Genomic DNA, 13,305 nt, shown 5'->3' with positions numbered 1-13,305 from the left:
ATTCAACGAAGAATTCTCGCAATTAAAAGGTAAGTTAAATTTTTTTCCTTGAAAACTTTTATATTAAATTAGTTTAATGAAAAATAATTTTTTTTTAATTAATAATTTTCCTGAGCCAAAATAACAATTACATCCATCGTGAGCATGGTGGGCCCAGTCAACCTCATTTGCTTAATACCCGTGGGTGCGCCCCACCCCCCTCACCCGCCCGCCCGCCCGCTCGCCGCCAGGGCCCTCGCCCGCCCACCCCACCCCTCCGGGAGCCCTACCTACCCGCCCGCCCGGAATATCCTAATAACCCACGTTTTGAAACAATGAAATGTATCATGTACGCTGGTTTATCTGATACAGAAGCAAAGTTAGTGGCATGGGATCATAATTCAGATAATGAATATAAAATGTCTATGACTTTCATCCAAAGGGTTAGATTTATTCATAGTGAATTTGAAGAAAATGTGATGGGGATAGGACAAAAGTTACTGCAAATTTCCGAAAGGAATGTTGAATGGAAATAGGATATCAAATTGAAGAGAAAACCAATTCAAAAGGTGGAAAAGGCAGCAAACATAGTGATTTATTCAGAGGTGTTGATAATATTTTCCAATTGGCATTTAGAACTGGAGATGTTTGGAGGTTGATTGATGAGATTTTTAGCATGTGGGAAGACATTGCCATTAAAAACCAGAAGGTCAAAAAGTCTAAGCCATTCATATGTGGCAACAGTAAATTAGCTCCTGAAATGAAGCATCTTCCAGACGATATGACTATCACACCTTGGAGGGCGATGCAAGGAGTGAAAGATGAAAAATTTGTCAAAACAATATTATCTCGTGTGAGGTCAGGGGAATTATAATTGGAGGAAATGTTTGAAGAATTTCAAAAGTAAGTTTGTTGAAATATTTTTATTTTTTTCTAGATTATGATTATATTTTAAATAAAACATGTTGTTCTTGGTAGTATTTGTTATACATATCATTATATTAACTTTTTGTTACTTTATCTATGCAGTCACAAAGTTTACATGAAAATTCAAGAACAAATGGTTAGATTGTTGAATGAAGATAGTTGGGATGATGTCGTACGCAACTATCCAGATTCAAGTTCTACATCAACATTAAAAGCTTTTTATCTTGCATTTAAAAAGGTATCTTGATTTATACATTCATTTTTATTCACCTGTGTACTATTTTTAATTTATAACTTACACATATATTTGTTTATTTTATAAAAGATTAGGAAGGATGATAATGGAGTGCCAGATAGTTTCAAAACCTTTATTGAAAAAATAAAGATCGAAAGACTGAGGAAGCAACGTATTAAAGATATTCAACTTGATCCAACTCTTAATCATTTCATTTGGAATGGGCTAGACACTATTCAATATCAAGTAATACAAAGCGACTATGAAGACATTGCTAAACTCATACCTAAAAGGGATTATGCCCTAGTCATTGCAGATATTCCCCATGGTTTCAATATTCCAAACATTGACTATGATAGTGACCCTTATACTTATCAAGCTTTTAGTAAAATGGTTGCGGGATTTGTAGAAGTCACGTCATCACCATTATGGAGATTTGTGACATTTCATTCAGACACACAATTGGCAATGATATTGTCAAGCTTCAAGGGGAAAACAAATTCAAGGATGCAGCTTACATGGTAAGACGTTTAAAATGTATATTTGATTAATGTTGAAAAATTTATTTATGTACAAGTTAATTGAACTTTTACTATTTCATGTTACAAGGAAAAGTCAAATCTTCTTCACAATGAAGATCAACAATTTATAAATGATTGTGAGTTCATTCATATTGATAGTTGGGCAAAAGATGATAGTCATATGTCTATGATTTTTAATCGGGTAGACAGAAAGAGTCATAGCCAAATATTGACTTATGATGTTGTTGTGAGAAAACTAACATATGAAGACAAAGAAGCAAAAGGAGAGATAGTTAACATTTATAAAAAACCACAATTATTGATTAACTATCTTATAGACATTTGTTCAAATGAAGGAGATTGGGTTCTGGATTTATTTTCTGGCTCAGGTAAGTTTTATTATATGGAATTGAATTTCAATATGTTATTTTTTTAATTAATATGTCATTGTACTAATTTAGTTCATTATTTCTTTTGTGCTTGATAATTAGGTATAACACTAGCATGTTGCCTTCAAAAATAAAGAAATTGCATTGCAATTGAAAAAGATCCAGTACAGTGCAATTTCATTCAGCAAAGAATTAATGCTCTTCAATTTCTTCCAGATGCAATGCAAGAAATTGGGTTGAAGAAATGGGACTTTAGTGAATCACGTGTGGCAAAAAAGGCAAAGGAACCCCAACCACCATTACATGGAATGTTTGGAAAGACATACATTGGGAGATTCGCAGACATCAAAGACCCATTAGAAGAGGAAAATGAGCAAAATGAAACAGAAAATATTGTGGAAGAAGACAATGATGAAACTCTAGAGGACGAAGAGTTTGGATTACGTGACATTGTTGATTAAATTAAGTTATGCTTGTAAATCAAGCTTTGCAATGTTTTGACTTTGACATTTTATGAGAAGAATAAACACTCAATTAGGGTTGTTATACGTTCAATATTGGTAATATGTGATTTTTGCATTGATTTTTAAGTTAATCATTATTTATTTTTTTTAAGTGATTTTTATTATTTTTTGACATGAAATTCATAGAAAAAACTATTATTTAACCATTTTTAGTTAAATTTATCGTATAAAAATTGTGATTTTGACATGTCAATTCTAGCAAAAAATTATCAAAACGTGTAGTTTTTTAGTTATATTTATGTTAAAAATGGTTATTTTTATGTCCATTGTTAAAAAATATTGTTTTTTAGAAACAATTATTTCATGTGGATTGAAAAATTAATTAAGGATGTATAAATATGTAGAATATCGAAAAGTCTAAATATCTTCTAATTTAAAAATGCAAAACAATAAAAACCTCACAAAAAAAAAATTATTAAAATTATAATAAAAAACAAGAAAATGTGAAGAAAACGACCACTTCAAAAATTATCAAATTTACAAAATAATTATTTACATTTTATACATTAAAAAATTTAAAGCCAAAAAACAGGGCTTTTAAAAAGGACTATGATGCAGAATGCTCACTTTTTTAAATCAGCATGAAAATCACTACCATTCTAAAACGTGATGTACATAAAAAAAATTAAAGTGCCAAAAACTATGCTCTAAAAAAAACATGTGTGTTCTGCATCACCCCTTTTCAAAATCAGGTCACTTTTTTGCTATCTCTACGAAACGGGTAACAGTATCAGTTCACGTTTCAAAGTTTACATTGTTTTTAATCAAGAAAACTGACTTCCAATAGATATATCTATTATCCTTGCACAATATGGTCATTCAATGCACTTTACAATGGAGACAATAAGCCACACACGTTAAAATGGAGACAACAAACCACTTAAATAGATGACCACGTGTTAATGTTATGTGCCATTGTAAACCACCTGCAGTAAACCCACCCTTGGCAGTGTCAAGATAACTAAACCATTTTGATGTCAAAGAGAAAAACTTAATGGAAATTAATTTTATGTATAGGTTCTTATTGTTGTACCGAGGCTTCTAAGATAATATATAAAATTAAATGATGAGTAGAAGAAAGTTAGGAAAAAATTTAAGCACCTCTTTTTTAAATGGCAATGACACTTAGACATGAAATAAGGTAGTCAGCCTAAATTAGGGGGCATGCTAGCCATATTAGCATGCCCCATAGTAGATGAAATAATGAATAAATAGTAAGCCAACAAAGAGAATATTGCATGATTATAACACAAAAATGGTATAAATAATTGAGACCCTCTCCTGATTTGTTCATTATCTCATTATCATTGATCATTTCCATATATCTTTGCATCATTTTCTAATCTTTGGGCTCAATTGAAGTGATATTGTATCAAAGAGTAGGATAATCTTGAGGAGAAGTGAGACATTATTGTCTAGAGGCAATATTTCATTGATTTGGGTCATTTATGGTTGAATTTTTCCGACAGAAGGAAATAATCTTCCATTGCAACTTTACAACCTCTTGTATATATTAAATTTCAGACATTAGAGAATGGTGGCTTACATATTTAAGCATAAAAGGATAATGCTGCATTTATGAGGTAACCTTATCGATTTTGTCATACATTGATGAATTTTTGCATCATAAGGAAACTACCCATGATTTTGTTACTGTAAAACTAGTTTATGAGTGAGGTCTATACTAGTAGATAGGGTTATTGGATAATTATGTGTATTATTAATAGTATTTAAATATATAAGGATAGTGATTTTCATATCATGTCAAAGTCTTAGGGGCAACTGATTCTAAAAATAGAACTTTTAGAAATCACCAAGGTTCTTTACCTGTAACTTGGAATGATCATAACTTTAGCATTTGAAGTTTATAGCATATTGTCTGATACTTAATTTTGGGGTATCTCAAAATATCTACATGTTATCATAGTCAAAATTTAATTTAGGCACATCTACTAAAAGATTGAACCTAATGGTTTGTGTGTGTGCTAAAATGGAAATTCCATTAGCCTACTGGTATATTTTTATGAAAACATTATGACTTAAAAAAATGTGATGCCAAAACCATAAAGTTGTTAGAAGTTTTGTGTTTTAGCACTTTTTATCCTTTTTGGAGGGTAGATGTGAATGATAATATGGCCACTTTTAATTTCACATATGTGAGATATAGAAAATCAACACAAAGAGAAACCACTCATAAAAAAATTTCATGGTTGAACAACTGACGGATAGATAACAACTCAATTATGGGCCATCACAAAGGTTGGATGGGATCAATGGATATTTATAAGAAGCATATGATGCCCAGACAGGGACAACCAGAATATGCTTTATTTATCGCACTTTACTTTAGGAATCTTAGTCTTAGTAGGCACATCTTTTACTACTTACAAGCATGTTCTCCTTATGTTATTCACTTTCTTTACTGCTTCATCCTAGTCAAGGGAATGGTGCCCCATGACCCAATCTTATAAAGCACCAGATGGATGGATCGTTGATTAACCGAGGCAATACTTGTAGTAATATGCTCTTGTGGCATTTAACTGTCGGATGGTGGCTTGGATTATGTGGTGTGGGTGGTCAGAGAACCTCGTAGGATGGACAGACTTCAAACCTAGGATAGGCCTTTGAAAACACTTGTTTCTTGCTTAGTGAATGCTTAATTGGTTGGTGTTGATGTTGAAGTATGAATCATGAAATTCACCCAATCCACATTTAATTGTCAACCCGGGGTTCTACCAGTTATTTCAAGGCTATCATGCACTATATGTGCAGGCCATAGTTTCCCTACCCAACATTTAACATTAATTATAAACTCATCAATGTGTAACAACAAACATTATTGTAACATCAATAAGAGTAACAACAAGTAATAATTGGAACAACAATTAGGACTCACAGAAACACAATGATAAACATTCACAACAATAATAAACTCATGGAAATAAACCTAACACACATCTAATCCAACAACACCTGGTCAAGAGAGTGGTCCCAGCTCCCTGATCAGGGCTGTGGCGAGATCAACAAATCACGATATGCTCAGAAGATCAAATTGTCATTAATTAAAGAAATATTACAAGTATCTTATTACAGACTCGGAGTTAAAGTATTTCTCCTATAACCTTAACGACTCTTAACAACAATAGCTTTCACAACTCGCAACTCTACTTTATACATTTTGTTAATTATAAAACTCCTAGAATTATGGTATTGTATTCCTTTAATTACATGGTGGTTTTCAAAACGAAACAGAATGTAAAATATAGCAGTGTGTTAATCGAAATATTTATTCACCGTTGCAGTCAATGTTCAAGGATAGCACTGCCAGCTTTGATGGTATCATCCAGTGAATCATGGTCCTAGTCATTCTCCCTTCAAATCTGCAGAAATAACTGAATTAGCAAGCCGCTTAGGTAATAATCCCCTACGACTATGCTTCATTGACCAATAATCCATAAAGACATGACAAGAGGTATACCTGTGCATTTTAATATATCGATTAACCACTATTGGCATGAAATGGGTAAAAAGAGCATGGTAAAAGGGTGAGTAAAAGTATGAAAATCTATCCACCAACATCTCCCCCCAACTGGCCTTACTGCATGTCCTCGTGCAGTTCGTCACTTGTGCAAGTCTGGGCTAGAGTTTCGATGATCAGCATGAAGCTGTGCAAGATTGTATTTTGAAGCCATTTCTATCCCCGAAGGCTTATATCCATCTATCTGGATGACTTCCTTCCTCCAATCCTCGCCTACCTCATCATTTGGATTGTACTAATTGTCTCGCAGCCAGATAATGGGAAATCGAAACCTCAAACCCATACATCGAACCCCACGAAGCCGCATCCATGCAATAGACCAAGGTACCCTATTTAGAGCCCAAGCAAAATTGGGGGCCCCAAAAGGTTCATGTATCCTGACGGTTGATGACGAGAGAATCCACCATTTCTGGCAATTGTCCCTTGCCTCCTCTTGACAAGTAAAGATTTGTTTTTTGCATATATCAATGCACCATTTCTGGCTTGTCGGCATCTATTCTTTTTGTCCCTCGATCCCCAAGAGGGTTTTGTGTCTGTTATAAACATTCACAGATTGACAATTCTCAATCTGAATGACAAGTGACTTATTTTCCTAATTCTCTTCGAACATGTCGAAGGCCTTCTTACATTTAACCTGATTAACTGTGTAGGAGGTAAAGGCTCTCAGTTGAATGTCTCCTACATGTGGCACTGGGTTAAATGATTGATCATTGCCCAGAAAGTAATCATGCATGTACAACTCACACATCAAGTGATGATCTAGAATATTGTGGCATCTCAAGATGCGCAAAAACTGCATTGAATCTTCCATCTCATGACTGAGCTCCTAGCATCCAATTTCTAAACAAAAGAATATATATTATTCATGGAGGAACAGAGTGTAGCTATGAGGAGGGGGTCAGAAAGCCACTACCTGTTGTGCTAAAGTAAACAGTTCTTCCTTATCGGCCTTTAATAGCTTCACCTGTTCTTCCAGCCCCTCAATTCACTTTTTCTATCTCTCTCGCTTCTAATTTTCCTTCTCTATTTGTTCTATGTAGCGGAAGATTGTTTTCGCAGCTTGCTCACGAATTTCCCTTATTTCTTCCTAATGGGCTTCTAAAGGAATGGTCCCCCGTTGAAAGCAAGTTGTTGTAGCTTGCCACTTCTGAATTTTTACAAACAGGACAAAATCACATGCCTCAATCACATGCAAAAATGACTCTATTTGTGTAGTCACTGAATTCGTTGGCCTATCTTTGGTTTGTGCTTCCACTAAAACAGTTTCAGGCTGGGGCTTCACAGTGTTTTTCTTGTGCTTCCTCACTCTCCTTCGTAAACGTCGTACCTGTTTTCTCAATTTAATGATTTCCAAGTTCAACTTCATGTTTTCTCTAAATTGGCCTGATAACTTTCCTTAAGAGGGGGTCTCCTTTCTGTGCATTGCTTAATGAACTCTTGTTTTACAGCAACTTCTTCCACAAGTCTCACAACTGGTCTAGGGCCTAGTGGGTTGACGTTGACAAAGTCGCCAATTGGTTCTTGTTTTAATCTAATTTCTTCCATTTGTTCCTCGACTCGGGGAACAGCCCCTCCATCTCCTTCTTCGGGTATCAGGACCTCTACGTCTTCCCTCTGCAGCTCTGGATTCACTGCAGGGTCTTGTGGGGTAGTGTCTTTGACACCCTCTTGTTGTAGTTGCTTTGTTGCTCGACCATTCTCTTCCATCTATTCAGGGATAGTTCCTAGCCCTTGAGGGTTAGTTTTGTGAGCAACATCCTCTTCCATTTTCTCAAGAATGGTTTCTAGCCCTTACGAGTTAGTCTAATAAGCGACACCCTCTTCCATTTTCCCAGGAATGGTTTCTAGCTGTTTCGGGTTAGTCTGATCAGCAACACCCTCTTCCATTTGCTTAGGAATGGTTTATAACCCTTATGGGTTAGTCTTATCAGCAAAATCCTTTTCCATCTGCTCAGGAATGGTTTCTAACCCTTGCGGGTTAGTCTTATTAGCAACATCCTCTTCTAATGGTTCTATAGAAGTAGTGCCAGACATAACATCTTCATTTTGTACTTATTACAAGTATCTTTAAAAAATACCTGCAAGAAAAAGATTGATAGAGTAGTAAAAGTATTTTATTATATTACATATATATATTTACTTATTTTTATTTATTCATTTATTTTAGATTAGGGGTGTAGAGGAGGAATTCACTGCACTAATAACTTCAAAACCAGAGTTATCAGAAAGATATTTAATAAAGGAGCCTCTTGAATCTAGACGGTGATATAATCTGAGGCAATGTCCATTCAAAATCAAAATATTATGTGCCTCATGAATTGTTATAAGTCTAACAGTTCCATTATCGAACATTGTGTCAACTTCATATGGTCCCATCCACCTGGAGCAGAGTTTTCCTTTAAAATCCTTGAACCAAGAATCATAGAGAAATTCCCAATCTCCTCTTTGAAACACCTGTTTCTTAATGAATTTATCATGCCATTTAGTTCGCTGCTACTGGATTGCAACAATATTCTAGACAATTACCAAACGAATTTCATCCAACTCATTCAACTGTTCTAGTCGGTGTTTCTGGGCCTATGAAAGATCTAAACCTACTTCAAGGGTTGTCTTGAGCATCTTAATTTTGAATTTCACTGAAAACAAAGGGGATTTCCCATAGACAAGCTCGTATTGTGAAAACCCTCATGTCTTCTTCCATGGTGTTCTATACACCCACAGTGCCTCAAGAAGCTTTTCAGCCCAATTACGGTGATGGTTCGCTACAATCTTTGTGAGAATATTCTTTAGTACCTTGTTTGTGCTTTCGACTTGACCATTCGCCTAAGGGTGATATGGAGATGTTACCCTATGCTTGATTCCATATTTTTTCATAAGTCCTGCTATTATATGTGATGTAAATTGTGCCCCTCCATCCAAAACTATCTCTCTAGGAGCTTCGTACCATGCAAGAATTTCTTCAAATAAAAAGTCTGAGACAACCTGTTATGATGCTTTCACAACATCCTTGGCTTCTACCCACTTTGTCACGTAATTCGTGCAAACCAGAATGTGAAATTTTTGCTGTGAAGGCAGATTAAATGGCCCAACGAAATCGATAGCCCATTTTTCAAAGGGCTCAAGAGCTAGTTGGGGCTGTAACGACATTTCATCTACCCGACCAGGCTGACCCATCTGCTGGTAACTATTGCACCCTTTAACATATTTCCTTTCATCACGAAAAATTTAAGGCCAATGGTATCCCATTTGTAACACCTTATGACCTATCCGCTTATCTACAAAATGTCCCCCACAGGGGCCATCATGAGCAGCTTTCAGGACATCATAGATGTCATCACCACTTATGCAGTGCCAGATTTGCTGGTCAGATCCTGTGTAAAAGAGATATCCCTCTATCCATGAATAATGAGCACTATGATGGATAATCCTTCGCTGTTCTCTATAAGGAAAGTGTTGAGGCACCTTTCCTGTAGAAAGATAGTTAGCAATATCTACATACCACGGAGTGTGAGTAGAAATTGCAAAAATATGTTCATCTGGAAAACTATCCTCTACAGGTGTACCTTCATCACTAGTATCCATCCTAGATAGGAAATTTGCAACTACATTATCTTTCCCTGGTTTATCTACAATGGTAATATCAAATTCTTGAATTAACAATAACCATCTTGTAACATGACCAGGGGTTATTGGTTTGTTCATTCAATACGTGATAGTTGTATGATCGGTGTGCAAGAAAGTAGGATACCTTGTGATATAATGTCAAAAAATTTTAATAACATAAATGACAACCAAGAATTCCTTTTTAGTTACCATATAGTTTAATTTAGCAAGGCTCAAATTCTTGCTAACATAGTAAATTGTGTACGGTTTCTTGTCCTCCTGTTGCCCAAAACTGCCCCTACTGTTGTTTGAGAAGCATCAGTAGAGATGTGAAACAGGAGCTTCTAGTTAGGATTGCGTAGTATCGGAGCCTTGCAAACAAGTTCTTTGATTTCTACAAAAGCTACTTCACATTCACCTGTCCACACAAATTATGCATCCTTATGTAGCAATTGAAAAGGTGGGAATGCTATTTTAGAAAAAAATTCTATGAAATTCCTATAATAGCCAGCATAACCAATAAAGTTGTGTACCTGTGTCGGTGTCTTAGGAGTAGGAAATTTTAATATTACCTCTACCTTTGCAGGATCAACCCGAATTCCTACAGCTGAAAGCAAGTGTCCCAGCACTACCCCTTCTTTCATCATCATATGAAATTTGATTGTACTAAGAGAAACATCGGTTTGCTTGCATCTTTCAAGTAATTTCCCTAAGTTTTTCAAAGCTTCTGTAAAGGAATCCCCATATGGGGTAAAGTCATCCATGTAAATCTCAACACTATCATTAACTAGATTAGAGAAAATTCCTAATATTGCCCTTTGAAATGTAGCAGGTGTGTTATAGAGGCCAAATGGAAGGACTTGGTAAGCAAAGGTTCCCCAAGGGCATGTGAAGATAGTTTTGTCTGGATCCTCATGAGCTATTTGTATCTGGTTGTATCCACTAAACCCGTCCAGAAAGGAGAAAAACTCCTTCCTGGCTAATGTATCAAGGACTTGGTCAATAAAAGGTAAGGGAAAATGGTCTTTCTGAGTTGCTTTGTTTAGTTCCTTGTAATCAATACAAATCCACCACTTTCCATTCTTCTTAGGAACAATGACCAGCGGGGAAACCCATTGATTGTCCGATATCGGATAAATAAAACCCACATCTAATAGCTTCTGTAATTCATCTTTGACAATGTTTTTTAAGGAAAGATTCATTCTTCTTTGTGGCTACCTAATAGGTTGACATTCCTCTTTAATGTATATATGATGAGTACATAAATATGTAGGGATGTGTTTCATATATGTATACTCCCAAGAATAGGCTTCTTTATGCTCCTGAAGGACTTTAAGCAGTTATTCGTATTGGGAGTGTGAAAGGTCAGGATTAATATTCAATGTTTTCCCTCGTTCGATTTGTACAGGAACACTATTATGAGGTACAATTTCAAGAATATTTTCTACTTCTGTTTCTAGTTCAATATCTTCCTGAACATTGCAGCTCATGACAATTTCTAACAATTCACAGGTTGAATTAGAAACAGAGTCATGATTGCTGAGAAAGGTGTTAATGGCATCGTCCTTTGTTTCATCCTTAAAACATAGAGCCTCGCTGATAGTAAGAATGGGTCTAACTTCTTCATTATCAGGCTCGGGCTCTTTGGTAGGTAGAGACTTTTGTATCAAGGTAAATCCAGGTTTATTAGATGAACTTGGTTCTGTAGGGGAGTAAAGGATAAGGTTCTTTGTAATTTCCCCATTGGATATTACCATGTTTCCAAACCGACACCCGATGTAAGCATTTGCGGTTGCAAGCCAAGGTCTTCCTAAAATCAAAGGATGCCCACCAGTTGGGGATTGGGTATGTAAAACCAAAAGGCCAATGGGGTACTGCCATGAGTCTACCGAAATAGTGATATCTTCCAGATTCGCTACCATTCTAATAGTAGACCGATTTGCCAATTCTAGGATGGTGGGAGTTGGTTTAAGGTTCCGCAAACCCAAGGTAATCACAGTTATAGAGGTTATAACATTAATCGTTTCCCCCAAATCTACCAGTACATTTGGGATATCCACCCCATTAATATGCATTGTCAGAATCAAGTTCCCAAGATTCCCATATTTGACAGGTATAGATTTCCCCAACATTAAATATGATAATTTACCCATGACATGAATAGTAAGTGGGTCCTTCAGTTTCTACCAGGTCTCTTAGAACAGTACTCTTTAATTGTCTTAACATAAATCGGTGTGTCCTTCATAGCTTGAAGTAAAGGAATTTTAACTAATAAATTCTACAATTCCCCTAAAAAGTCAAATTCAAGATGAGGACTTTGTTTGCTCAAAGATAATCTTTCCGGATAAGGTGGATCAATCTGACATCCTCTAGTAACAATAGTTTGTGAAGGGGTTTGTTGCTTTATAGGAATTTGTGTTGGCTCATCCCCTATCATTCTTTGTTCTAGTTCTGAGACTTCATCATCGGTATGTTCAACAATTATAGGTGAAGTCTAAGTATTGACCACTTGACCAGATCGAAGATTTAATTCATTACATTCCATAGTGGCAATACTATATGTAGGGAGGTTGAGTGTCTCAACCTGTTGAGCCCCTCTATTATTTGGATTTGGATTGGATTGGACAGGCAGTTGAGGACGAAGAGGAGGATTACTAGTGGGCACATTAGCAGGAAGTTGTAGCTATTGTTGTGGCATAGGTTGGGAGAATTTTCCTGAAGGAGGAGGAGGAGGTCCACACCAATTCTGGGACCATGAAGAATTTGGACCAGATTAAGGGTACTAGGGTTGTCAGGGCATTGGATATTGGTAATACTATAGCCAAGAAGGTGAAAAAGGTACAGACTTCTGACCAAAATTCATATTATTAAAATACTTAGACAGGTCTTGAGGCATACATTGATTCATGTTCAGTGGTCATGGTTGACATGGTTTCCTTGATCACATAAAATAAAGTTGATTTGCTTCTTCATTTGTTCCCTAAAAGACTACCTTCAATCCAGGAAGAGACGTGCAAGTGCTAGTGGAATGACTCTGTTCACATAGCGCTCAAGTCTCCATAGAATTTAATGGACATTCCTTCAACATATGCTTTTTTCTGCACTAAGGGTAGAAAATAGACATGGCCTTCTCTGCTTCCATTTGCTTCTTCTTCACCTGCAACACGTCTATCTGCGATGATAATGTGATCAGGATATTGGTTTTCAGGTTGTCCAACAGATTCCCAATTTCAGCCTTTGTAACTCCATCGTTGGATGTTTTGAGAGTTCGGATTCCCCACCTCTGTCTCGCAACCCCTCATGAACACTTGATGCATAATTCATATATGGTATCAAATTATTCCTTTGATATATCTCCTTTCCCTACTATGTTCAATAGCTCCAGAGATTCCTCCCTCAGTGCTTTGAGAAAGATGATCTTCAAGATATTCTTATCCAGGTCACTGTGGCCTAATCTCTGAAAACTATATTGAAAATGTTCCACAAAATCTTCCATATTCTCATCCTCTTTTTGCATAATATTAAAAAGTTCTTCTTTTACATCTTGGGATTTGCAGTAGCCTTGATATTTCTCGAGGAAACTCGTCTT

This window comes from Pinus tabuliformis, chromosome X (assembly GCF_031772625.1).
Source record: "Pinus tabuliformis cultivar Carrire ecotype Pingquan chromosome X, CPIR1, whole genome shotgun sequence".
NCBI classification, from domain to species: Eukaryota; Viridiplantae; Streptophyta; class Pinopsida; order Pinales; family Pinaceae; genus Pinus; species Pinus tabuliformis.
Note: the sequence above shows the minus strand (reverse complement) of the source record.